The sequence below is a fragment of the Calidris pugnax genome, unplaced genomic scaffold, assembly GCF_001431845.1.
Source record: "Calidris pugnax isolate Ruff unplaced genomic scaffold, ASM143184v1 scaffold1, whole genome shotgun sequence".
Taxonomy (NCBI): domain Eukaryota; kingdom Metazoa; phylum Chordata; class Aves; order Charadriiformes; family Scolopacidae; genus Calidris; species Calidris pugnax.
This window is the reverse complement of record NW_015090800.1, coordinates 1,106,585-1,133,679: the sequence shown is the minus strand read 5'-3', so window position 1 is coordinate 1,133,679 and position 27,095 is coordinate 1,106,585. Positions and strand designations below refer to the sequence as shown.

The 27,095-nt window shown below is 39.7% G+C and overlaps 1 protein-coding gene across 6 annotated transcripts in view; it reads left to right on the top strand.

The window, feature by feature from the left end:
* PLEKHA5 (pleckstrin homology domain containing A5) overlaps positions 1–27,095 on the top strand; it is a 266,473-nt gene that overhangs the window by 117,651 nt on the left and 121,727 nt on the right. For 2 of the 6 annotated variants that reach the window (XM_014937383.1, XM_014937381.1), the window contains exon 1: positions 13,647–13,665. The exons of the other annotated variants lie outside the window; for them this stretch is intronic. The gene's annotated coding sequence lies outside the window, so the exon portion shown is untranslated. Of the gene's footprint in view, positions 1–13,646; positions 13,666–27,095 lie in introns of those variants that run through there. 6 annotated transcript variants of the gene reach the window in all.

The following is a 27,095-nucleotide window of genomic DNA, read 5'->3' as shown; positions in this document are numbered from 1 at the left end:
ACCTGTTGGGTAAAGTCTGGCTCCTGCTCGATGGAGCACAGCAAGGCCGGTGCGAGGCAGGATTTGCACCAAGGATGAGGGAAAGGGGTGGTGACCTGAATCAAGGAAAATAACAATGAGTGATGGAATTTTACCAGATCCTTCAAATTGTATCCTAAAATGTATCTTACAGAAACACCTGTAAGATGTAGCTGGTTACGCATGGGCATTGAATGGCTTCCTTAAGCCCGGGTGGTGACCTGAATCAAGGAAAATAACAATGAGTGATGGAATTTTACCAGATCCTTCAAATTGTATCCTAAAATGTATCTTACAGAAACACCTGTAAGATGTAGCTGGTTACGCGTGGGCATTGAATGGCTTCCTTAAGCCCTTCAAAGCCCATGAACCTATCGAGGTGCTGGAGTGAGTGCAGAGGAGGGCAACAAAACTAGTGAAGGGCCTAGAAGACAAATCATATGAAGAGCAGCTGAAGGAGCTGGGGCTGTTTAGTATGAGGAAGAGGAGGCTGAGGGGAGACCTCATCACTCTCTACAACTTCGTGAAAGGACACTGTAGAGAGGTTGGTGCTGGTCTCTTCTCACAGGTAATTAGTGACAGAACGAGAGGGAACGGCTTCAAGCTCCAACAGGGTAGGTTTAGATTGAACATTAGGAAAGAATTTTTCACCCAAAGAGTGGTCGGGCATTGGAACAGGCTGCCCAGGGAGGGGGTGGAGTCACCATCCCTGGCTGTGTTTAAGGGACGTTTAGATGCAGTGCTGAGGGACATGGTGTAGGGGAGGACTTTGTAGAGTAGGGGAGATGGTTGGACTCGATGATCCCAAGGGTCTCTTCCAACCTCAATGATTCTATGATTTGGAGCCCTCCTGAGCCAAAGCAGTTGAGATTTAACAGTTTTGTAGACCTAGTAGTTTTTTTAGAAACTGTTTTTTAGAACTGGTACTTGATAGGTTTAGGCTGAGCTTAATTTCTAACTGCTTCAGTGTTCGGAATAGGTTAAGAACATCCCCCACAACTTTCAATTACGACAGTAGGATCTCATAATTCAGTTGCATTTAGTTGCTCTAAAGATGGGGAATATTTTATATCATGATAGTACAAATTGGAAATGGAAGCAGAGGTTTGCTTAACCAAGGTCACATAGGAAGTCTAATGAAGCAGAAAGTGAAGCCAAAGGGCATATCCCTCATGCAATTAGCTTGATGTTGTGATCTCTGAATGACTGTCAGTGAAATACCTCAGGTACTGAAATACATGTCAGTGCAAATCTGCACCTGGCCCCGTAGGAAGGAAAGCCAAATAGCTCCAGAGAAACTTTTTGCTCATGAGGTTGGACTGTTTTTGAGATTTTTAGCTACCAGCTTTGTGTTATCCCTTCTAGAAATTCCAGTTTGCTCACAGCCCATTTTAGTGTCTTAACGTGGCACTGCCCTGTAATGTGATAAATTTAAGGTCCTTACTTTATCAGCTGGGGACCCTGAGCACTAAATGTCCTCGTTGTGTTCTGCAGTGATTCTCATTTGCAGGATATATTCAGATTGATAATTTGATCCATTGGATGTGGGTTGTTTTTTTTTATTTCATTAGCATGTCCGTGTTGAAATCAAGTAAGAACACTTTCGGTTTTGTTTTAACAGAGGTATTAAATATATTAATCAGTGTGGGACTTCAACAAAATTAGAGTTCTTTAATTTCTTCATTTTTTTATTATAATGCCACATTTATTAGAGCGGCAATGTGTCATCTTTTGACAACTGTGTTGAAGTGGTGTTGAGAGATTCTGACAGCAGTGCCCTCCTCCGTTTTCATATGAAAATTGCTGAAAACTTCTACTGCACCTATGTAAACCTGGAAAAAAAAGTCTGAGAACTATATGAAAAGGTATTAACACAGCAGTTGAGGGAATAGAAGCTAAGAAATGAAGTCACTGCAGTGTGAGTGCATGGGCGTGTGTACATATGTGTATCTGTAGGTCTAGGCAGTACTTTACACTAACCACCACCACGTTGTAGTCTCTCTAACACTTCTAGACTCTATTCCAGAAAGCACTTGGGCTTCCCAGACTGATTTATTTTCTCATTACATCCATAGTTTTATTTAAAAGATTAAATGGAAATGGTAGAGCCATTTCCTTGCAAGACATAAGAAGAAGAATATTTTAATAGTTTTAAGATGTTTTCAGCTGGTTCTCTGCAAAGCTGTGATATCCATGTAGCACAGAAAAAGGTTGGACTCTTTATCAGTGAAAAGCATTTCAGTCTGTCTGCAAATAGTCTATACTTTTTTTCTTTGTAACTTGTGGGACATCTTGCACACAGCAATATCATACTTACTGCTAAAAATCTAGGCATTGTGACTGGTGAATATACTTCCAGGTCTCTACAGCTTTCTCTTAGGGAATGAACACAGAAGTTTAATTGAAGAATTACAGTAACAAGTAATAATAATAAGTAAGACTCTGCTGCTCCCGATCTAAAAAGTAAATTAGTAGAAGACAGTAGATTCCTTTGCTGAGTCTGTTTACATCACAGTCCTTACTCTGGAGGCAGAAATTATAATTTACAGATGTTATGGTTTAAAGTTACGGACAAGTAAATCTCGCATGTCATCTGTGGTAAAAACAGAACCTGGATACATACAATAAAGAAGCTCCTAACGTTTAACTATATGGTCTTTCAGAGTGTGCCAAATTCTTTATAATTCTGGAGATGGTTACCAGTAGTTCTGTTTCCATCAAAATATTAAATTCATGTAGAGAACAGGCATTATTCATTTGTGTAGCCAATAGATGTACATCACCAGAATTTATTCTACAAAGAGCTGAACTGTTCGGAACGTGAATCTTCCTATAATTACTGGGGGGGAAAAAAAGGTGTCTTCTCAGTCTTAAGTACTGCATATTTGATATCCTGATTATTTTTGAGTTATCAAAATGACTGACCTTGTTTGATGTACCTCAGTGGGACACATTCCTGGAAACCATGCCAGTGAAGCTAAACAACCGCTGTGCACTGGTATAAACACTTTGAAAATCGTTAAAAGGGAGTGGGAGAAAAATTCTTACAAAGCTTATTTCTCACACCGGCATCCTAATCCTCAAGGAAACTCTGCAAAATGCATTTGAAAGATGAGCATAGGAATGAAATTTGGAAATCTATTAAATCTTAAAACTGATGTACTCAGTGGTTTCATGCCACATAATTTTTTTGTCCACTTCAGCTAATCCCACCGTGTTAGCACCTCCCCCTTTAAGGGGAGAAAAAAAGAATTTAAAACATAAAAATAAAACTTAATAAATTTCACTCCTATTTTCTGGACTCTTAACTCCTATTCTTCTTATCTAGTATGATAAAAATACCTAATTTCAACTCAGCACGATGGTTTTCAGCTTGTCTGGATCGGTGAGCACTGTTGCCTTTATTTCAAGCTTGAACAACGGCTTTTGCTTTGTCAGCTTGTGTTTCCAGCGTTGTCAGTAGATGTAAAAGAAGATGCTGGTCCTCATGTAAACCTTGCCTTGCTGGCTTCAGTGCTGCTCCTAGTAATTCTAATACCAACATTTGACATGATTGCTCTGTGCACATAGCTGACAGAACATACTCTTTGTAGAGGGGTTGGTCAGTTCATTGTTTTGTTCCTCAGAAAAAATAAGGGATGGGAAGGTTGACTGAAACCACTTTTATGAAAGTTAAAGGGCTTTGACTTAATTGCACCTAAGAACCTCAAAGTATACAAAAATAATGAAGGATATTATTTCTCTATGATAAAAGTAAAGGGGCGGTCCAGGAATCCTTGAAAATAAGAGGAAAAAATCCAACCTAGAAGTTCTTTAGATACAGTTTAAATCATATTTATTGCAACATCCTTTGGGGTGCATTCTAACTTATAAGATAGCTTTGAGTTTGTGTAAACATTGCATGTTTAAGTATATTATATTTAAAAGAAGTGCAGCACATAGCCAGTTTTCAATATGTATGTCGGAGAATTTCTGTATTACTTAAAACCTCTGGTAAATCTAAGAATTAAGTTTTAAGTTAAATTTCTTGAGGTATACTATTTACCTGTAATAGGTTGCATTTGCACCAGTGAGATTTGATAACTACTTTTATTCAATACAGTGTTTAAAGTCTTGTACTAATGTTTTGGACCTTCAAACGTGGGTTCAATACCTCACCTCATTCAATGTGTGAAATAAAAAAGCCCTGGGGTTCTTTCTTGTCATTCCTTAAGGTTACTGAAGGTGGCTGGTAAGTAGTCACAGGATTTTTCAGTTTGAAAGTAACACAGGATGTCACTTGTCCAACCTCTGGTCCAAAGCAGGGTCAGCTCTGAGCTGAGACCAGGCTGCTGAGGGATTTATCCTGTATGGTCCTGAGAGCCCTCAAGGATGGAAGCTCTACAGCCACTCTGGGTAACCTGTTCCACCATCTGACTGTCCTGAATGAAGAAGTTTTTCCTTGTGTCCGCTCTGAACCTCTCTGGTTTCCATCCATGTTTGTTGTCTCTCAACCTCTAGCTATGCTCCACTGTGAAGAGCTTGGCTTCATTCTCTTGATACCTTCCTTGAGGTACAGACAGGCTGCTGTTAGAACCCCCAAAGGCATCTCTTCTCCAGGGTGAACCAGCCCAGGTCCCTCAGCCTCTCCTCATAGAGCAATTGCTCCAGCCCCAACCATCTTGGTGGCCCTCTTCTGAACTTGTCGCAGTTTAACACTCTTCCTTCTATTGAGGAGCAGCAAAACTGAACACAGTCTTCCAGATGTGGTCTAACAAGTGCTGAGCAGAGGGGATAATCCCTCCCTTCCCATGAGCTACTGTTCATGTCCCTGTTGTTATAGGCTGGGAGGCCACTGGCCATCTCTGCTGCTGGGACACGGCTGGCTGGTGCCCAACTGGCTGCCCACCAGGCCCTGGGGTCTTTCAACAGAGCTGTTCCCCGGGCAGGCAGGACATGTGGCTACCAGGGTTTGTCCTCCCCGGGGCATTGAGGTGCTGGAGCGGGTCCAGAGAAGGGCAACGAAGATGGTGAGGGGTCTGGAGAGTAAGTCTTATGAGGAGAGGCTGAGGGAACTGGGGTTATTCAGCCTGGAGAAGAGGAGGCTGAGGGGAGACCTTATTGCTCTCTACAACTCCCTGAAAGGAGGGTGTAGAGAGGTGGGGGTCGGTCTCTTCTCTCAAGTCACAGGCGACAGGACGAGAGGAAATGGCCTCAAGTTGCGCCAGGGGAGGTTCAGGCTGGATATTAGGAAAGTTTTTTTCACTGAAAGGGTGATCAGGCATCGGAATGGGCTGCCCAGGGCGGTGGTTGAGCCCCCATCCCTGGAGGTGTTCAAAAGACAGGTTGGTGTAGTGCTGGGAGGTATGGTTTAGTGATGATGCTCCTTGTTTGTTGTGCGGGTGTCTGTTTTTGTCAGTTAGGTTGATGGTTGGACAAGATGATCTTTAAGGTCCCTTCCAACCTAGAAGATTCTGTGATTCTGCCCTGCTGAATGTTACTGGGCTCCAGGTGGCCCCTTCCCTCAGTGAAGATTCTGTGATTCTGTGATTCTGCCCTGCTGAATGTCACTGGGCTCCAGGTGGCCCCTTCCCTCAGCCTGTCTGGGTCCCTCAGGGTGGCAGCCCTGGCCCTCAAGTGTATTGAACCATCTTCCCCCTTCTGCCCCCCAGTCTGGTATCATCTGCAAACTTGAACCATCTTCCCCCTTCTGCCCCCCAGTCTGGCATCTGCAGATTTGGCCGAATCTACCTACTTTCCTTGTTTTCTTGAAGGCTCCTGTCCTCCTCTTTTCTGTTCCCCATTTGAACCTCAACTTCTACCTATTACATACTCAAACCCATCTACACTCCTTGGCCATGTCTTAGTCTTAATCCAGTCAGACCATAGTCTCCAGTAAAGTCTTCAGTCACCGCATTTATATAGGCTTCGATGGCATTCCCTCTGATTTACCTGGATTTGTGCCATCTGCAGGCTTGCTGCCAAGCCTTCCCTGGAGTGTGGAGTTTGAACACCACCCTGGCTTGACTAAAACAGCAGTCCTTCCACGTTTCTGTCACTAAATTGAAAACAAGTTCGTCCAAGGGTTGCCACAGCACAGTGTCTACAGGGCTGCTTATTAACAGCTGCTAACATGCAAACCTTTGCACTGAGCAGTAGCTAACAGTTGGTTAAGCAGTAGAAAATAGCTCATGATGCTTTTCGAAATACATCAATGTCCCTGCCAGAAATTTTGAAATATTACAGTGTTAGCGGACGTTGCTGGTGCATTCTTCTGCTACACAATTGCTAAATTTTGTCGTTCTGTTAAACAATTCCTACACTTCACACATCACATTCATGCTGCTTTTCCATGGCTGTTGGCTTCCTCACATTGATTTCATGTTTTTAAGACTCTTAGATTAAAATTCACTTTTCCTGAGTGGTATGAAAATTTTAAATAGAAGTCAGTTAGTTGTTAGATAAGGCTAAATTGAATATTAGATGCTGCTACAATATAAGCCAAAAATATTTGAAATAATATAATTTTGCAGTCAGTATTTGAATATAGAAGACCACTACTTGCTTTAGTGTTTACTATATCTAAGGTATATCCCTGAAGTTACACTAAATGTCAGAATTTTGGTTTTTAAATACTCTATTGGTTCACCTTTTAGAAAATACTATTCTTATTATGCTCACATTTATTATTTTTTTTAGAACTTTTTTAAGTTTATGAGAAGGGATACATTAGAACACTGATAAAAGCAGGCAAGTTATATCTGTGCAGCGCAGCTTTCTGTGAGAATTTTTTTTAACAGAAGATTGCTACTAATAATTCTATCAAAAGTATTTTTATTTTTAAAGATGGCCTCTTTATCATAACCTGAGAAAATGGCTGTCAACTTTGGGATTATGCATCAATTTAAAATCTGTTTTCATTAACAACTATTTTGTATTTATCAGTTCCTAAAACTTTTTTTCATAAGTATAGCTTCAAGATGAATGTTGATTTACATTAGCTGTTTTTTGTAGAGCAAAAGGTCCTTTAAGTGCTAGGAATTTTCGATTTGGAGAACCTTCAAGAACAGTACTGGATGAGCAAGTGATGCTTCTTTAATGGCCTCCTTCTGGATTAATTTCTTTTACCACTGGGGGGAGCAGAAGACTGTCACAGGCTTCGGGGAATGGAATAAGAGCATTTGTCTTCTATTTCAGAAGATTCGGGTCTTAGTGCTGAGCTGTGGGAGACTGCGGGTCCTTCATGTCTGGCACATGCTTGAAAATCTGTTTTACAGTGAATAAAATTCCTAGATAATCAGGTTTCATGATTGCTGCTTTTTTTTTTTCTGAAGAGTTACATTCTGAATTTGGACTGGATTAAACGTGAAGCGTATTTTAGAAAAGGAAGGGAAGAAAATACCCTCTACATTATTATTAGTTTGAAGAGTAGGTTGTGACTGGTGTTGGCTTAAGAGAGTGCTTGGATTCTTCTCTGACACTTTCTGTTGCAGCTGTGCCTGGTGGCAGGTTCCCTCTCAGCATGGGAGTGGGATGTGAGGGACCACATCACACGGATTGGGTGCAGTTTGCTTTAAGAGAAGATGCTGTAGCTGAGAAATGCATATTTTTTTATTTAATATGTGCGTGGCTGTTGCTTTAACCAGACATCTGCCTTAATTCCAGTTTTCCAGAATTAAATCTAAAGATACTGTTTCCCTCCTCTACAAGCATTAGAATGGAGGAAACAAATTAATTTTAATTGTTTCTTTTCATTTTAAATACATTGAATCAAAGGCTGTGTACATGAAGGGTACTATAAACATGTTATTCTAGAAAGAACTAGCAACTCTAACTGCTGTTTATTCCCAGAGTTATTTAAGGCTGTCTGACAGTGTTTCTATGTCACTGTAATTGAGAAAAAAGTGTCCCACAGCCTGTTGAGTCCTTACCTTCCCTGCTGGACTGGAAATGTTGGTGCTGCACTCAGCTCCTATTCTGTATCCTGAACCGGCTTGATGTTTGGGGCAGAACAAGACGTTCCAGTTCCAAGCCAAGCTTGGGCTTTTCCTTTGGAAAAACTTGTTCTGTCTGTTCCGCCAACAGCGAGCAGTCAGGATTCCTACCTCAAAAACTCATTAATGTTTTTCTTCACGGTACATACAGCTTAAACTAAACAGAGCAAGCTTAAAGAAATGCTAGAGCAACACATCAGTGCTTTCAGTCACAGATTTATGGCAATTCTGTGGATGTAGCAGAAATAGCAGAGGACAGCCAGGACATCCTGGAGCAGTTTTTGTTGCAGCCAGGACCAGTGATGTCTTTCCTGTGGAGTCATTTGTTGTTCCACCTCTTCTTTCTTGTTCTGACAGATGTAAGGTGCCACAAGGCCCTTCCCCCTCACTTTTTTTTTTCTTTTTCCTCCCCTCTTAATAAGACATTTAGTTGTGAGTTGTTTTCTAACTGGTGTTTGAAACAGCTATGGATTCTTATTCCAGGAGCATAACCATCTGAGGGTGCTGAATGAGTTGGCAGATGTCACCATGAGACTTTTTTGTCAGCATGGATAACCGTGATGACTAGAAAAAGGCAAATATTACTGTTTTCGAAAGAAAAGCAAGAAAGAGGATCCAGGGAACTAAACACTGGTCAGCTTCACCTCTTTTCCTGGGGATATTATAGAGCAAATTCTCATAGAAACGATATCTAGGCTTGTGAAACACTGGAAGGTAATTGGAAACAGCCAGCGTTAGTGTACCAAAGAAGAATCTTGCTTGACCGACCTGACTACCTTCTATGATGACTTCAAGTGAGGGGAAAAACAGTGGAAGCCATTTAGCTTTTGATGTAGTTTTGTGTAGTATCCTTGTATCCAAACAAGGGGGTATGGATTGTATAGGTGGATTACAAGGTGGGTGAAAAACTGACTGCACCATCAGTCTTAAGGAGTAGCAATTAATAATGAGAAGTTTTTAACGAGTGGTTGTTTACAAGTCCTTCCTGGAGTTCATGCTGGGCTTGAAGCTATTTTGACACTCATCAGCAAGTTGGGGAGTGAGGCAAAAGGCACCATCAGCAAGTTCCTGGCTAACACCACTCTTGGGAGGAGGGATTGGTATGCCAGAGGGCAGGGTGGTCATTCTCAGGGACCTCAGAAAACTGGAGGAGTGAGCAGACTGCAACATGCTGAAGTTCAGCAAAAGCAAATGTGTGCAGGTGGAGAAGCAGCATCCTGGAAAATGGCCTGCAGGTCCTGGTGGACGTCAAGCTGAATGTTCGTGTTACACTGTAATGATGATGAAGACTAACCACATACTGAGATGCTTGAGAGTGGTGGTTGTTCCCTCAATTCATCACTTTTGAGACTGGAATAATGCATCCAGTTTTGGTCACATCAGTATGAGAGAGAGAGAGAAACAGGAATCCAACACTAGCATGGCTATGGGGCCAGGACATGATTATAGGAAGAGGCCGAAGGGAATTGTTGTGTTTAGCCTGAAGAAGAAAAGGCAAAAGCAGGCACATAATTGCAGCCATTCATTACCAACATGGGCTTTATATAGAAAACAGACTCTCCTGGGAAGTGCACAAAGAAAGGGCAAGAGGCAGTGGTCATAACTGCAATTAAGTGGATTCTAACCAGTTAAAATAAAAATAAATAATACTAGTTAAAAAACAAAGCACAAAGCTGTTGAGCACAGAGAGGCTATGGGATCATCATTCTTGAAGATTTTTGAAATTCAACTGGACAAGGGCCTTTGCAACCTGATCTGGTATTGAACTTATCTCTCAGCGTGGAGTTGAACTTGAAGGGCCTTTGCAACCTGATCTGGTATTGAACGTATCTCTCAGCGTGGAGTTGAACTTGACCACCAGGAGTCTTGTCCAACTTACTTTATTTATTTATTTATTTGAGTCTCATTTATATGGAAAATCTTTTTGACTTAAGGTTTTTATATGGCATAGCACTTATCCTGAGACTGTCCATAAGACAGCCTGTTGCATTCCTCAGAAGCACATTCCCAATAACATAGTAATAACATGAGCATAAACCCGAGTTCTGTGGAAAATATAGGTAAGGCTGCCAAGTGGTCATCTGTACATATGTGCCCAGAACAATTTTATTTTCCCCTGCTCCTTTGACCCAGTTACATTGTTTTGTCTTTATATTGGCTTGACTGAAAAACAAAATAATTTTTCTTCTTACTTGAAAATAGCAAATTAGGTTTACTGGAACAGTCCATAAGTCTCTAGGGGATCATATGCTCAACAGTGACAAATTGAGACCAGTTTTCCAATTCTGATTTAGATTTTAAGGATTAATCGCTGCTGTCTTAACATTTTTATGATATTAAACTATTTGTTTTAAAATGATAATGTTTCAGCACTGGGTGCTATCTCAGTTTGCAGGCCATTCAGAAGTGGGGAGTTAGGTTTTTTTTCTATGAAGTAACTATTTTCATTTGTCACTGAAATAAATATCTGGAAAATAGCAGAAATTCGATCTAATTTAATACTAAGTTGTTTTTTTTTTTTCTCATTCAGAATTAGCCCTTACCTGATGGTAAGCTACCCTCTCTCAAACCTGATAGTTCTCCTCTCTTCCAGCTGCCTTGGTCCTGCTTGTCTTTGCCTTCAAATATCACATGCTAGTGCTTTATCAAACCTTAACTCTGCAATCAGGGCTGGAGACTGTAAAAGAAACTTAGATTCTTCTTGAAACTGCACAGCACCTACAAAGAGAGGCATTGATTCCATGGAAGTTACAGGAGATTGGTTACTTCTATAAGCTTACAGTATGCTAACAACAAAAGGAGGAAAAGATAGCCCACTTAATTTCAAGCAGTGGATCACTTTTATATCAGAAACGTGCAAACAAGAAAGGGAAGCGTAGTCTCTGGTATTGACCACTTAATGCATGATGGATGGTAAAACTCTTCAATTTTCCAACCGATTTCTGGATTGTTAATTTTTGGCTTCAAGTCGTCTTATTCCATAAATTTCTGGAAACACCTCTGCTCAGGTTTTGCAATCCATGCTTTTTGCCTTTCTAAGTGTGAGAGGTAAAATTGTCTCAAAGTAGGTCATTTGCCTTAAGGGTTAGCACCTGTGAATTTTGAAGCCAGCCTCTTGCTGACAGAGTTATATGATCTCACCCATTAACGAGACCAGCCTCATTTTAAAACTCTTTATTTCCAATTTACTTATCTCAGACAACTTTTATCTGTTTGTTCTAGCCTGAAGCGTTATTTACCTTTCCTAGTGTTTTATCTGTACAGCTTAGAATCATCTTTATATGGCGTAGTCCTGTCCCACTTCATACTGCTTGGCCAGGTGGAGGTCATTCCTGTAAATCTGCTCTCTTACTGGTCATGTTGGTGAACTTTTATTTTTGTTGTGGTTTAAAGTAATAGGTATAATTAATTGGCATAGGTTATCAGATTCTGATTCTGCTGTCTTTCAGCCTTTCTCAGATGATGGGCCCATTAGAAGAGGGACAAAAGCAGTCAGTGGGAAGTGCAGACTTCTCCGTGTTTTACCGTAGAAGTAGCCACAGGACACGGGGGTAGAGATCTCATGTTAGAACCATCTGTGTGTGTACAGGATGCCATTCGCATTCTTGTCTATTTTTTTAAGAGATATTTTGTTAATTAGGGGTATCACCTTGCATTTGTACTCTTGAATTTTGTTCCACCGTCGTTGCTCCTTCCTCTTGGTTATCCATTTCTGTATGAAACTCATCTATTTCTCATATTTTACCAAATATAGCTCATACGTCTGATGATGCCCCTTGTCTTTGTCACCAGCATACCTCATTACATATGCCATTCTTTTAAGTAACTAATGAAAACACTAATTTTCAGTTAGTTTTCTGAACAGGATTGAATTCTGGCAGTAGTCTTCTCGGAATCTGTTGGTTCCTGGTGTTACTCTTGGCTTCTTCCCTGCCCCAAAGGCAGCCTGTTCCCATGCATTTATTTCTGTTGGTTCATTCTTGCCTCCCAGCTCCTGTGGTTGATACTGGTCATGTTGAAAACTGAGGAAGAATATTACTCAGGTTTTGGTCCCTGTCTCAGCTAACTCCCATTTTAACCCCTTTCTGACTGCGTACCAGCTTGGGGGTTCTTCTCCAATCCTTATTCTTTCTATCTGAAGAGTGCTTTTAGTGTCTAACTTGAGTTGCTATTTCTTTACTTTGAGGGCCTGTGTTTCCTTAGAAATTCTCAACTCACTCATGCTGGATCGTTTTTAAAAAGCTGCGATTCATCTTGTGAATTGAGAACCTTTTTGCTGCAAGATTCACCTCTTTATAGGTCACAGATAATTTCACTAATTATAATGGCAAAAAAAATTCAGGCCTCTTCTGTACTGAAAGGCTTGCACTGCCCTCGCTCTAGTTGGCTGAAGGCAGTTCCTTTCCCACACAATGCCCCCGTTGATTACTAACCAGCTCTAGATTAGGATACTGTTGGTTCAGGGCTGTTGAAAACCTGTGGGCTGTCACATTTAAAGATGCGTGACGTTAATTTGAAAATGTACATGAAGTAATCTTTGATGTTTGTCACTTTAATAGGAAAGATCTATGTCTCTAGTCTAAATTTGGGGATTTGTAGAAGACCCCAGTTGTCCCTGCAACTTTAGTTTTTACTTTTGCAAAAGTGAATTTTACATACCACATAATTTATTCATCTCCTTTTTGCTTTATACTTTCAAAGTAGAATGTTAATCTGTGGGTTTTCCTTCCTGTATAGAAATTTGCTTCAGTACCTCTGTTATCATCATTCCTTTCCTTTCTCTGATGTTCTTCACAGTGTGTATAGCTTCACACCCTGCATTAGTAGTTTGGCTGCATCCATTTCGGTATCAAAGTCCCTGATCTTAGGACACAAGGATCACATTTTTGCTGAGTATTATTTTTTTTCTTTCCATCCAGTTTCCTAGCCCTTTGTTTCCCAGTGGAATTAGGCAAATACTTTCTAAGGATTTTAAGAGTCCATTGTGCTTCCAAATACTCCCTGCAACTGAGACAAGGCATCCAGGATGAGAGAAAGGGTAGTGGGGCAAATGTTGGGGCAGAAGGAGGTCAAGAGAGTGAGAAAGGTGGCTTGGCTGAGGGCCACCATGCGGAGTCGAGAACTTCTCGGATGGATTGTAGAGAGATGCCCAGTGCTCTGCTGGTCTTTGCTCTTCCCCTCCAACTTGGGAGGTGTTTAATGAATATTGCTGCAACAAATAAAAAAAACTTTGCATGTTGAATGTTAATTATAAGAGGGTATTTAGATAACATAGCCAGCATCTGTTCTTTTTTTGCTTTTTCTCACTCTTAACATTTTGTCTAACCCCGTGATGTGCTCTTAAAAATCTTTATTATTAGCTCCTGTTGAAACTTAATCCTGTTGTTAAATGTTTTGTCTTCCACCATCTAGAGGTAGTGATTTTATTGGTAGAAGAGAGTCTATAATTTGGAGCTGCAGTAACATTTCAGAAGTATGTGACATCACTCTGGGATCAGCTTTCTCAGAGGCTAGCAATCCTGACAGCTAAGTTGCTTTTTCTCTGGGTCAGGGTTCTGCAGTGCTCATTGGGGAGCAGCTTCCAAGAGAAAAGGGTTGTACCTCACATCCTTATGTGTTTTTTGTTGCTTGTGTGTCAAGCTTTTTGGTAAAGAATGAATTTCCCCGGAGACTGGTGAGTAATTCTTATACATTTTAACAACTGTTTTTCTTTTAGACATAGAGCTTTTCCTCCTTCTTTAGAAAAACAGGGTTTTTTTTAAATCCAGCATTCAATAATTCACAATATATGCAAAGCAGCACACAACACTTACAGCATCCAAGTTAAGATTTTAAATAGAAACCTAATTTTAGGTAGAAATTAAGGTTTACTGATCTATTACTTACCGTAACCGTGTATGACTTCCAAGATTTTTATTCAGACATGCTTGTCTACTAGATCACATGTCTAAGAGATTGAATGTAGCAGGAATTTGAGCTTTTTTTAATTAGCTTGCAACACTGAATGGGAAGTGCTCTCTAAACAGGCACTTGTAAGTTATCTTATTTTAACATACAGCTCATACGGCAATGTTAATAGATGACCATCTTTCAGATGTTATTTTGGGGGTTGTATATGTGTGTAGGGGGGACCAAATGGAAAAACAGATGCATTTCTAGTCAGTGTATGTATCTGTATGTGTATCATCTGCCAAGCTGTATGCTTATTTCTATATGAATGTCATATATTAAGCTGCATAAAAAATGCAGAGAAAAAAAAATTATCCCAGCCCACAAAACTCGATCTGGTTGTAGCTAAAATTTTAAATAACTGAAATACACTTTGGTTTCCACTTCATGGTAACTGTTTTCTCATCACAGAAGAAATATAAAATTACATGCTGCCTTTTCTCCTCCCTAGCACTTAAAAGTCTAAATGTAAAAGTGCTGCAATACTGTGACATTCGGAAATCTTGGCAGGTTCCAATTTTGAAAGGGTTTTTATTTTAATATGCTGATAATCTTTGATATTATAGCTAGAAAATTACAGCACACCTATCTACCCAGAGGTATTTTGCAAGGGAAGCTCAGGGTTCTGCTGTGTCACTTTGGTTTTGGTTTCTTTTGGTGTTTTCTTTAAGGATGACAAGCCTTGATGGATGAATACATGCAAAAATATCTTATTCATCTGTTTGAAGATTCTGGGGAGTAGTGGAACTCATCTTAGTAAAAGTTAGATATTGATTTCCAGCAGGAAATCATTTCCAGACTGAATTTAGATGGTCTGAATCAGAGCTGTAGGTAGCTACGTGGATGTAATATGTTAGCTTTGAGAAACCTGTGCTTGGGGCAATTTCATTAGTGCGTCAACTGACACTTTTTATGGTACAGTGGTGTGGTGATGATATGTTGCAGATACAGAATGGATATCTTATTTATGATTTACGTGATTGGGCAGATTACTATTAGCATAAATGTTCCCTTGTAGCTCTGACTGTTCATGTAGGTGGTTGGACTCCAACCTAGAACTAAAGGCAATGAGCTGTGGGAAATGCTTTTTAAATTCTGTTGTCATGAATAGAACTATTTTCTGTGTCATTATAGTCTCCAAATAAATTTTGATCTTTAGATAAATTTTGAATTTAGATAAATTTTAATGTTTCATTTTAGTGAGATGTTTATCATACCTGGATTTATCATACTTGGATGTCACACCTGGATATCATACTTGGATATATATATTTTTTGAAAGCTTAATAAGTTCAATTTTATTACCAGTTTTATCACTGGATTTTCTTAGTGTAATTTGGGCTAACCTGAAATGGATTTTTATAGACAGTTACATCAGGCTGTCTTCAAAGATGTTTACAGTATGTTGTGCTTCTTGATGTATGTAAGCCCTATTGAATGTACTATTAAAAGGAAAAGAATAGAGAGGTAATACACAAAAATAAGGTGTTGGTAGCATTTTAGGTTAAGAGTCGTGTAAGTCGAATGACACAAACAGCTCTTTTCCTGTTCTGTTGACTGGAATTTAGGATTGTGCATAAACTTCTAATTTGCCGCTTTTCTTTACCACAAAAACCCCCACATAACTGTACTTTTAAATTAATCAGGACAACTTGCTTAAATCCTTTCCAGGAAAGAAAAAAAAAAAAAAAAAAGAGGAAGGGAGTGGAATGAGAGAGGCTTTTCTTAAGTGTAGGTCTAAAGATATTTATTACGTCAGTTAGCTTTATCACATAATTGTTAATATGAAACTTTCTGGGTTTGTGGGTTTACTGAATTGAGCCAGAGTTAGTTTGAGTCAGTGTGGTTGTGGCTGGAATTTTCCAGTTAATATTTCCTACATACTGGGTAACAGTCTTGCTTGCAAGTTTCCCATTTTCTTGCACGATTAGGTTTTTTTAAAGGAGAAAGGGGTACAGTTTAAACATGAGCAAGAGCTTTTAAACCTTGAAGTATGTCTTGATTGAAATGTGGCTACCTAATAGAAGCTAAAAGCGAAATATTTAGAGGTATTTAAAGGTATATGTCACCAAGGCAAGTGACTGAAAGAAAATTCTGGCTTTGCTTCTAAATTAAGCCAGTTGTATCAGTCAGCCTATTTTAGTGGGAAGGTGAAACTCCTGTTTTATCGAAATAATATGATCCCTAAAGGACCATAAATTGTGAACATTCAGTGTGATCTGTTTTCCCTTGTCTGATTTCAGAAACAAATTTGTTTCATGAAAGGAGTGAAAGTTCTCCTTCTGCCAGAAATCTTCAAAAGCTTGAAGTGTGGTGTGTTTATTTTGGGGGGTGGAGAGAGGAAGTGGTGAATTTCTGATTTCACCTGAGCAGTGAAGTAGGTTAGAGCAATTATCATTGAACAAATTCTTTACCTCCAAATACCTTCTGCCTAATGAGGAAAAGTATGAACAGCATTCATTACAAGGCATTGCCACTTGTTCATGCTTGCTTTTGGTGAAGCTGATGAATTTATTGCTTAGCCTAACATTTTATTTGATTTGCCTCATACATTGATCTGTTTTCATTTTCTAGAGTTTTCCTTTTTGGCAAAATACTGGAACTGCTTATTTTGTGAAGAGGACGTTTGCTTTTATAGACATGCTATGGGATCAAACTTGTAGCTTAGCATTAAATCGTTAAAATCTTAGTTACGTAGCAGTGCCAATCATTTTCAGGGTTAGAACTATCCAAGTAAAATAGAAAACAAATTTTATCTGAAGTTGATCTACCAATGTTTATTTTGGCTCGTGCATTTTCTACTCCTTTAAAATGCATAAAATAGGGCGAATTGTTCGATGTGGATGTTTTTGCCTCGGTTACCACCAGGCAAAGAGTATGAAGAGGGAGGAGACCACAGCAGGGTTTTTCTGCTGACTTATCATTGGCAGGGCATTTTCAGGAGCAAATTGAGTGTCAGCACACCCTGCAGTCAACGAACATCTGGAAACTTCCCAGCCTAAGGCAATAACATGGCCCAACTCCCTACATTCATACTCCATGGAAGAGTTATTCAAGTGGCATTTTGTTTTCAACACGCAAGACTTTTGTGGCCATTTTTCATGCAGAATGAGAAATTGCTGGTGAATTGTCTTTTCTCCCCTGCCCCAGCCTTCCACTGTTAAAATTCCTGGCCCTTGCTGTACGAGACTCAAATAGGATAGAAGGAGAGTTAATATTATTCACAAATAATAGTTATTTCTACCCAGTAAAGACCTGGGTCATGGAGTTACTGTCTTGAAAGTTGGTGTTGCTTTGTGACCTCATGATTCTTACTGAATGGTCAGTTCTAAACATGATACAGACAGGTTTTCAAAGGATGTGTCATGATTTTTTTGTTGTAATGTTTGCCATTAAGGAGGAACATTCTTGTACATGCATCTCTGGATGGTGACCTGCTTTAGAGATCTCATTGCTGTGTTGCTCAGAGCAGGCATGTACAATAAAAGGCTTATAAGGAGTTGGGTCTCTGGTCTGTGGTACCCATTCTGTGACCTAGAGCGTGCCTGAATCTTTGCTGGACACCATAAATCTGGGTTTAAAGAAAACAAATAAACAAGTGAACAGTGCTATTTTCTGCCAGGAAGGAACAGGGGTCTTTTTAGTGCAACATCTTGTTTGTTGTTTTTTTTTCCTTTGTAAAAATGATAAAATATTCTGCTACTATAAACCTCCTGGCCATAAATATATTTCAAAACTCTCACACTTCATAGACAGGAGAGGGGGCACACCCATAGAAGCTGGATACCCATAAAGAATGCTAGGGAATTGTGGATACCAGAAGGAGATCATTCTGAAGCAATTTGATGTGAGAAGGTACATAATGTGTAGAACTGTATTGAATAGCTGGAGTCTGTAAAAATTCTGCATAGCATTGTTACTTTATAGATCTGGAATATCTCTAAAATTGCTGATTCTGGAAATGCTCTGTAAAGTGAGAGATACTGTAAAGACATCTTTTTTTTTTCTTTTTTTTTTTTTAACAAATACTCTGTTTTATAGTCTTGAAATGTAGCCTAAAAATCTGCTTTTCTGATAGATTGTGTAATCCAGAAAGAAGAAGAAAAAAAAAAAAGGAAAAAAAATTAGGGAAGGAGTTTTGACTTCTGGGTTTCGTATGAAAATTCACTGCCTCACAAATCTCTTATGTTCATGTTTTCTAGTGGTAAAAGGAGAAATGAGTAATACTCCATATGGTAAGCTGCAGTTAATTTATCATCTTGGATACGATTTTACTAGTCCTTTAAAATTCTTTCTAAAGCCAGATTCAACATGGAAAAAAAAAAATGAAGCAAGTTCCTAAAGAGGTTGATAGAAGGTGGTATTCCCACCCAGTACAGAGAGTGGTATTGGATTTTCTTTGTCGTTTAAAAATTCCATTGAAATGGCTTTGACATTGAGTGTGATGTCTGCCATCCAGGCGTGCCTTTGTCCCTCACCTCTTGCTCTGACATAAATGAAACTAATTTGTCGTTTTTACATAAAGTGTTTCTTTATGAAATGAAGGAGACTTTTTTTTCATTACCGTATAGTTACTCTCTTAGAAATATCTAGTACAGATGAACTGCTCTGATGTGAAAAGCATCACTCTTTCCAGCTGGATGGCTGTGGATGTAGTTCATAGAATCATAGAATCATTGAGGTTGGAAGAGACCCTTGGGATCATCAAGTCCAACCATCTCCCCTACTCTACAAAGTCATCCCCTACACCATATCCCTCAGTACCCCATCTAAACGGCCCTTAAACACATCCAGGGATGGTGACTCCACCCCCTCCCTGGGCAGCCTGTTCCAATGCCCGACCACTCTTTCGGTGAAAAATTCCTTCCTAATGTTCAATCTAAACCTCCCCTGTTGGAGCTTGAAGCCGTTCCCTCTCGTTCTATTGTTAATTACCTGTGAGAAGAGACCAGCCCCAACCTCTCTACAGTGTCCTTTCAAGTAGTTCTAGAGAGTGATGAGGTCTCCCCTCAGCCTCCTCTTCCTCATACTAAACAGCCCCAGCTCCTTCAGCCGCTCCTCATACGATTTGTTTTCCAGCCCCCTCACCAGCTTCGTTGCCCTCCTCTGCACCCGCTCCAGCACCTCGATATCTCTCTTGTATTGAGGTGCCCAAAACTGGACACAATACTCGAGGTGTGGCCTCACCACTGCTGAGTACAAGGGCAGCATCTAGTGCAACATCCAAGGCACGTGCAATTCCAGTACAACATCCAAGATACATGCAATTCCAGTGCAACTGGAGCGGGTGCAGAGGAGGGCAACGAAGCTGGTGAAGAGCCTGGAGAATAAATCATATGAAGAACTATTGAAGGAGCTGGGACTGTTTAGTTTGAGGAAGAGGAGGCTGAGGGGAGACCTCATCACTCTCTACAACTGCTTGAAAGGACACTGTAGAGAGGTTGGTGCATGTCTCTTCTCACAGGTAATTAGCAATAGAACAGGAGGGAACGGCTTCAAGCTCCAACAGGGTGGGTTTAGACTGAACATTAGGAAACAATTTTTCCCAGAAAGAGTGGTCAGATGCTGGAATAGGCTGCCCAGGGAGGTGGTTGAGTCACCATCCCTGAATGTGTTTAAGAGTCGTTTAGATGTGGTGTTGGGGGATATGGTGTAGGGGAGGACTTTGTAGAGTAGGGTAGATGGTTGGACTCGATGATCCCAAGGGTCTCTTCCAACCTAGATGATTCTATGATTCTAGGGGAGAACTTTATGGAGTAGGGTTGATGGCTGGACTCAATGATCCCAAGGGTCTTTTCCAACCTGTTTCTATGATTCTATCCACGTATATACCTGCCTTAGTGTTCCACTGAAGGCTGAAACAGTGGCTGGGATAGATGTTGCAGGTTGTGGGCTGTATTGTGTATGCAACATCAAAATTCTTCAGTGTTAGAGCTGCCGCTGCCTAATAGACATTTCAGTGGTCTGTGGCAGCCAAGTGAGTCTGCGCACTTCACGTCAGAAAATTCTAGCTTTTGGGATTAAAAGTCAAGAAGTTGTCACCGATGCTTTTAGCATTTTATTACTCAGTATGCGAGAGAGCAGCCTACCAGAGTTGGCCAAAGATGGCTTGTGTGTAGGCTTTGAGTGGCACGTCACCATTCCAGCAGCTTGGAGTCTCACAACAGCTTGGAAAAAACACCTGTGAAAGAAAGCAGCTCCCATCTTCTGGCGCTCACTGAGGTATGAATTTAATGTCAGAAAATGCTGGCAAGGTTATCAGAGGCATCATGTCTGTTCAAGAGGAGGTATTGTCCTGCAGGTTTTTTTCCATTGCTGCAGTTTACCTATGCTTGTAATTGCAAGAGACAACCTGGTGTGTTGCTCTCTGAAGGGGTACATGTTGCTGCGTCAGCAATAGCTTTAAATAAAAATGAAGTGTTATTTCAGTTGTATTGTGGGATAAGGATACAGTTGGGAGGGTCAGGATGTAAAACTAAGAGACTGAATTACAATATATTTTTTTGCTGTGTGTGTTTCCTGCGTAGCCGTCAAATCTGCTGACAGTTCATTTTGTAAATAAACTGTAGTTGCTCCTTTGCATTTATGAAAGAAATGGATAATGCAGAACAATCTGTGGAGGTGTTGAAGCTGAAGATGTGAAAATACAAGGGGAGGCAGCCAAGAAATACTTTTGTCAAATGGGTATTTCCAAACTTCTAGAGCCAATGGTTTGGTTGTATGAGACCAGCAGGCGTCAAAGTGATTGACAATCTGCAGATAAGCACCGGGTGGTAGATGTAAACTCTTGATCAGATGGGGTGCTAAAATTTCATCTGGTAAGCTGAATAATGATATAGCCTACTATCTAAACGACCTTCTTCTTAATACACTTATTTTGGCCAATTCACCTTTGAAAATACCTGACCGTATGCATTGAGTCACATTCTAAAAAGTAAATCTTTTTTCAATGTAGTGCAGCCATTTCCTAAAAGAAAATACCTTAAATAGTTAATTTGTGTTTACCCATTGTACAGATATTATTTTTTTTATTCAAAAGACCAAATTCCTTTATTCTACAGAGAAAGTTCACTGTAGTTACTCCTCATCTGTTCCACTTCCTTACTTAATAGTGAAGCAGCTGAAGTTGTCATGAATTGTTGCTGCTACTTCTGCTGTCTGTCTGAATTGTGGTGTTCACTTATTTAGTATGAAAAACTTACCATTGAGATGAGAAAAAGTAGCTAAAACACTATGTGAAGGAAATAATACTGTTGTGTTCAGCTTGACTTGCTAGTTTTGTTCCTTCTAAGTATGGATTTTATCATAATTTTTACTGTGAATAATCTTTATGTGGAAATATTCTTTTAACTGCTATTTCTTTCTTACTATTCTAAGTTGGCATTTTTGAGATCATTTTGGGGGAAGATGTTTGAATGATGTAAAGGATTCTACAGGGCTAGGAATCTTGAGTATCAGACAATGACATTAGATGACACTACCATAACGTTACAATATTCTTTTAACTGCTATTTCTTTCTTACTATTCTAAGTTGGCATTTTTGAGATCATTTTGCGGGAAGATGTTTGAATGATGTAAAGGATTCTACAGGGCTAGGAATCTTGAGTATCAGACAATGACATTAGATGACACTACCATTACGTTACTGACTTTGTGTGTGTGTGTTTTGAACTAAGAGAAAGATATTCCAGTACAGACTTACAGAATGGTTTGGGTTAGAAAGGACCTTAAAGATCATTGAGTTCCAACCCCCCTGCCCTGGGCAGGCACACCTCCCACCAGACCAGGTTGCTCCAAGCCCCATCCAGCCTGGCCTTGAACCCCTCCAGGGATGGGGCAGCCACAGCTTCTCTGGGCAACCTGTTCCAGTGCCTCACCACCCTCACAGGAAAGAATTTATTCCTTTAATCTAAATCAGCCCACTTTTTTTAATCTAAATCAGCCCCAGGTACCTGGGGCACCTGCCAGTAGTGATGATGCATATAATGACAGATCAAGACCAAGCAAACCAAAACTCTGTTTGAAAGAGGATTCTTTTATTTTTTGCAATTTTTGATATGAATCTGACATAGGGCGTTTTCCTTTAGTCCACTGCCTCTAAATAATGAAATTCAGTGAAATTCAGTGAAAACTTTGTGTGTGTGCGTTTTGAACTAAGAGAAAGATATTCCAGTACCTGGGGCACCTGCCAGTTGTGATGATGCATATAACGACAGATCAAGACCAAGCAAACCAAAACTCTGTTTGAAAGAGGATTCTTTTATTTTTTGCAATTTTTAATATGAATTTGACATCGGGACATTTTCCTTTAGTCCACTGCCTCTAAATGATCCCACCTTTCCAGTTTGAGCCTGGTAACAGAGGGAGGAAGCCAATTTCCAGTTTGCAGCCGTAATTTGGCTCTGCCTGTTTCTGTGGCATGTTTTTCAGCCCTTCTCTTGCTGCATAAAATTGTGGGCTTCCATTGATTTTTTTTTTATTATTATATTTATTTATTTATATTTTTTTGTAACAATTAGGCAGAGACAGTCACTTAACTCTGACAGTCAGAGTTGAAGTCGCCGTAGGAGCGTGAGAGCCATGGCGGTAGATCAGCCGGTGGCTCCATCTGGCCTGGCCTTCTCTCTTCTCCCGGGGAAGGACTTGTGCCCATGTTTAAGAGGAAGGTGTGAGAGGAATTAACACGTCGAAGTGCGATATTTAGAAACCCTTCTAATCCCACCTTTCCAGTTTGAGCCTGGTAACAGAGGGAGGAAGCCAATTTCCAGTTTGCAGCCGTAATTTGGCTCTGCCTGTTTCTGTGGCATGTGTTTGAAAGAGGATTCTTTTATTTTTTGCAATTTTTAATATGAATTTGACATCGGGACATTTTCCTTTAGTCCACTGCCTCTAAATGATCCCACCTTTCCAGTTTGAGCCTGGTAACAGAGGGAGGAAGCCAATTTCCAGTTTGCAGCCGTAATTTGGCTCTGCCTGTTTCTGTGGCATGTTTTTCAGCCCTTCTCTTGCTGCATAAAACTGTGGGCTTCCATTGATTTTTTTAATGTTTATAAATTTTTATATATTTATTTATTATTATATTTATTTATTTATTTTTGTCAAGGAATTGATGCTGGAGACTAATATAATTAAACAGCACGGAAGGTAGATGCTGTGATATTATTAATATAGTTAATATTATTATGGCATTTATAGTTAATATTATTATGGCATTTTTTTCTGAGAAGCAGTTATTTGTTGAAGTGTTGAGGCCTGCTGAAATTTTAGAAATACTTGGAGCTAACGAGAGGAAGAATAGTAGGCAATGATGAATTTAAAAGCAGAGGAAAAAGAGGAAACGTGGCCTCTTTGCAGTCAGGTCAGTTCTCCAGGGTTCCCACAAGCTGGTTGGTGTTCACACCTCTAGATTATAATATGTTGTATCTTCTTCAGGATCTCTAATCTGAAATATGAGCAAATGAACATTAAGTGCAAACAAATGAACGTGAAGTAGGGATATTGCAAGAAAACAGTGTAGTTTTTTAAAGGATGTGTGCAGAGAAAATCCTGAGAAAATTTCTGATCCATTTGTGATTTCAAACAAATCCCAAAACAATTCTAGTCGTTGCTAACGTTTCGGTCTTTCGGAGCCTTCTACAACAACTTGCTGCTTCTTTTCTAAGGTAACAATATTATTATTTTTCTGAAATGATGGGCTCCTGAAGCTGAACCTGAACAGACTCAAAGAAACAAGAGAGCTGTGCGGGGCTGAGCTGCGCCCTCGGACCTTGGAGATGACAGCTGACACGTTCAGCGTTCCAGTTCAGTGCCACCCTGTGTGTCTCTGTACTTGAACTTTACGTCACAAGCAATGAATATTTTTCATAGAGTTTGTACTCTTTTGTCTGAGATGAATGCAGGCCCACACACGGTGTAAGCTTCGATTAATTATCCTCTGGGGTCTGGTGCGCATATTTGCATATGTTCTATCAGTGGACCACCAAGATTATTCAATTAAATCCTTACAATGGCTTTAAGAAGGCCAGTGATTAAAGTGTTAGTGGTGACTGTTCGTTTATAAAATAATTATTTTTATAAATTTCAGTGTCTATCCTTGTTTCTTCCAAAATAGGATTTATTATGAGGGGGAGACCGAAACACAGGATGTGTCTGTGTTGGTTACCACAATTAAAACTGATACACAAGTGGATGCACCAGCCTTTCAGCTGCTTCCTTCTTTTAAACAGTTAACAGTAATATTTCTAAGTATTTCCCAGATGATAATGTATTTACTCCACAGAAGTTTGCCAGGCCATTCTCCTCTCTGGGCGCACTGAGGAAATGTTTAGTTATGACCTAATATATTGTAATGTAACAGCTTGATAAGCATGGCTTTTTTTTAAAAAAAGTTCTACTGGGTTATTAATAGATTGTTATTAAATAAACAGGGCTGTTTACCAGAGAGGTGGTTGTGGAAGTATGCCATCTCCTAAGGCACTGAGAAAGTGATCAAGAAATAATGGAAGTCGTGTCGCTATCTGAAGACAGTGTTATGTTGTTACACTTCTGTGTAACCTTGGCTGACATAGACAGCTAATGCTGTGATTCACATCATCTTTAAAAACCCCAAACAAACAAAAAAAAAAATCCAAACCAAACCAATCATAAATAATAGCAGATGGGATAAGGGAAAGATATCTACAGAAATCTGGCAAAGGTAGAAAGCTCTGAGGAGAAATAAGGTGTTCAGCTACTACTGTTAATGCATATCAGATTTTATTCCCCATGTGTTTAGTCAGGTTTCTGAAGCAACAGTGTGATTTCATCAAAAGTCTCTTGAAAGTCTGCTGTTGAATTTGAGGTAATAATTTAATGAAATTATGTTTTTAAACATACATATTTTCATATATTACTGCATTTGTAAATCAATAAAATTATGCAGCTTTATTTCTTTGCAATTCTGCAGCAGGAGTTTAATTGAACAATTGACTTGTGTGATAACTCCTGCAATTACTCTTTAAAGGCTGTTGCTGCTTTAAGTAGATTGAGACCAAACTAAACAAGATTCTGAGTTACATGATACAAGAGTAAAAAAAAATAAAAATAAAAATCCTAAGCAAGTAATATCTTTTAACAAACCAGCAGGCAGTCTTGAGTAAGATAATTGCCAACTGAGAGCTAAGGAGACCAACAATGGAAGCAAAGTGAAATGTGAGTTTTGAGAGAATGAAAATCCACTAAATGGGGGTTATTTCAGTAATAGGTAAATGCATGCCGTTATTCAGGAGTGGAAATTAGGGAGAGGAAATAGGCGTGACAGTGAAAGCATTGGAATCATTGCACAAAAAGAGTGGAAGGTTGGGAGCAACATGCACAGTTAATCATTTTGTGGTCCTCTGGTTTGTTAACTGGGAGAGAGGGAGAGAGGCAGAGACAAGGGCTCTTAAGTGCTAAATATTGAAAATGGGAGTCATGCAGTAGATGCTGAATGTATTTTCATAGCATGCTCTTTAGTGTACACCTTAAGCAGAAAAAAACCAAACCTTACACAATATGGTAAAAACTGAGATGAAAAGAAATTTGATATGTAACGTGGGGCAAAACTGATGATTAGTAAGAGAACTATAAATAGAGGGTAACTTAAATACCTAGATTTTGTGAAGGGGAATTGCTGGCTGTTCTGAAACACTTGCTCTATGTTGGAGAATGATCCAAACTGGTTGAAAAAAAACGTGGTGAGTAAGCACTTGTAGGATTTATTACTCTTTTTAGCAAATGCATGGCTGTTTCTGAATGAAACCCAAAGTTTTCTATTTTTTCTGTGTCCTCTGATTACTGCATCCTTTGAGGTTCCTTTTGAACTTAAAGTGGAGAGGGGGCTGGGTTGAGTGGCAGGACAGTAGAGGTTGGCAGTACCTGGGAGGTGCAGAGACAGGACAGTGATGCAGGCTCTTCAGGCGGGATGGAAATGAAGATACTGCAGCATGGCTTTGACTTTTTTCAGGGTATGCTTATTGAAGGCATCTTGACTTCTTAAAACCACGTGGGCTTGCAGGGAAGCCTGACCCAAGTCAGACTTCAGTTGGAGATACTCTCAGCAGCAGGATTATTTTTTTGCGTAGGCCATATATTAATGTATTTAAAAATATATATCATAGGTATTGAACCGCTTAATTTGTCTGCGTTCACTTTTCTTATAGTTACCTTTAGCAATTCTTTTTCAAGACGCAATTATTCAAAACCATGTAAAAATTGGTAAAAAGAACTGTGATGAGAGTAGGATTCTTTTGCAAAATACCTCTAGATTTCGTACAATGAAATGGAAGCGTAAGTCAATTGCCTTTTGAGTTTGTCCTTCTGTTTCTAACACTTGCTGGAGAGCACAATTTCACTTACGCCTCTAACACTAATAAATGACGAAGACTTGCAGAACTGAGCTTAGTGATATGTGTTGGAGATAATTTTCTGCCTAATGAGTTTTGAAAATATTTAAACTTGTTACGCAGTCGTCGAAGCATTTGCTAGAAATTTGTACTGAAGTTGATGCTTAGTGTTGTGGGGGGTGACTAAGACAACTGAATTCTTTCGAATTTACTTGGTGTGATGAATTGCTCTGGGCAGTTTGGTGCAGTTGTGAACATGCAGTTACACAGCCTAAGTGCGTTTGTTCCTTGTAAATTCAAGTCAGTTTTGTTTCTGGTTCTGAAAACCTTTAACATCATATGTGTGAGAAAATATCAATTAATTGTTCCTAATGAATTAATTTTGTTGAAACTCAGCAATTTATTAGTCTGATAATGAGTGGTCTAGCTTAGGCAGTAAATAGAACTTGTTCTTTTCAGAACAGCTGTTGAGGGTGGCTTTTTGCTGCCCTCTCCACAAGTTAGCTTTTACTTCTTCCATCCTCTCTACCTCTTCAGGAGAGGCTGCAGCATCCCCCCAGCATCTGGGAAGTGAGCTTTTGGGCAAAATTAGCTGATGGGGCATCCGCTGTCAGTCTTCAACGGGAAGAGGCAGTAGCAGCCAGATTGGAGCAGCGAGTGCTGCTTCTGGTCCACAAGCCACCTGCTGAACCATGCTACTCCAAATCCCAATTTTCTTTAGAAAACAGATTGAGGGGTTTTCGCTGCGGAGTTGTTATGTTACTCTAGTTCTTGGAAGCTTTCCAGGTAGTT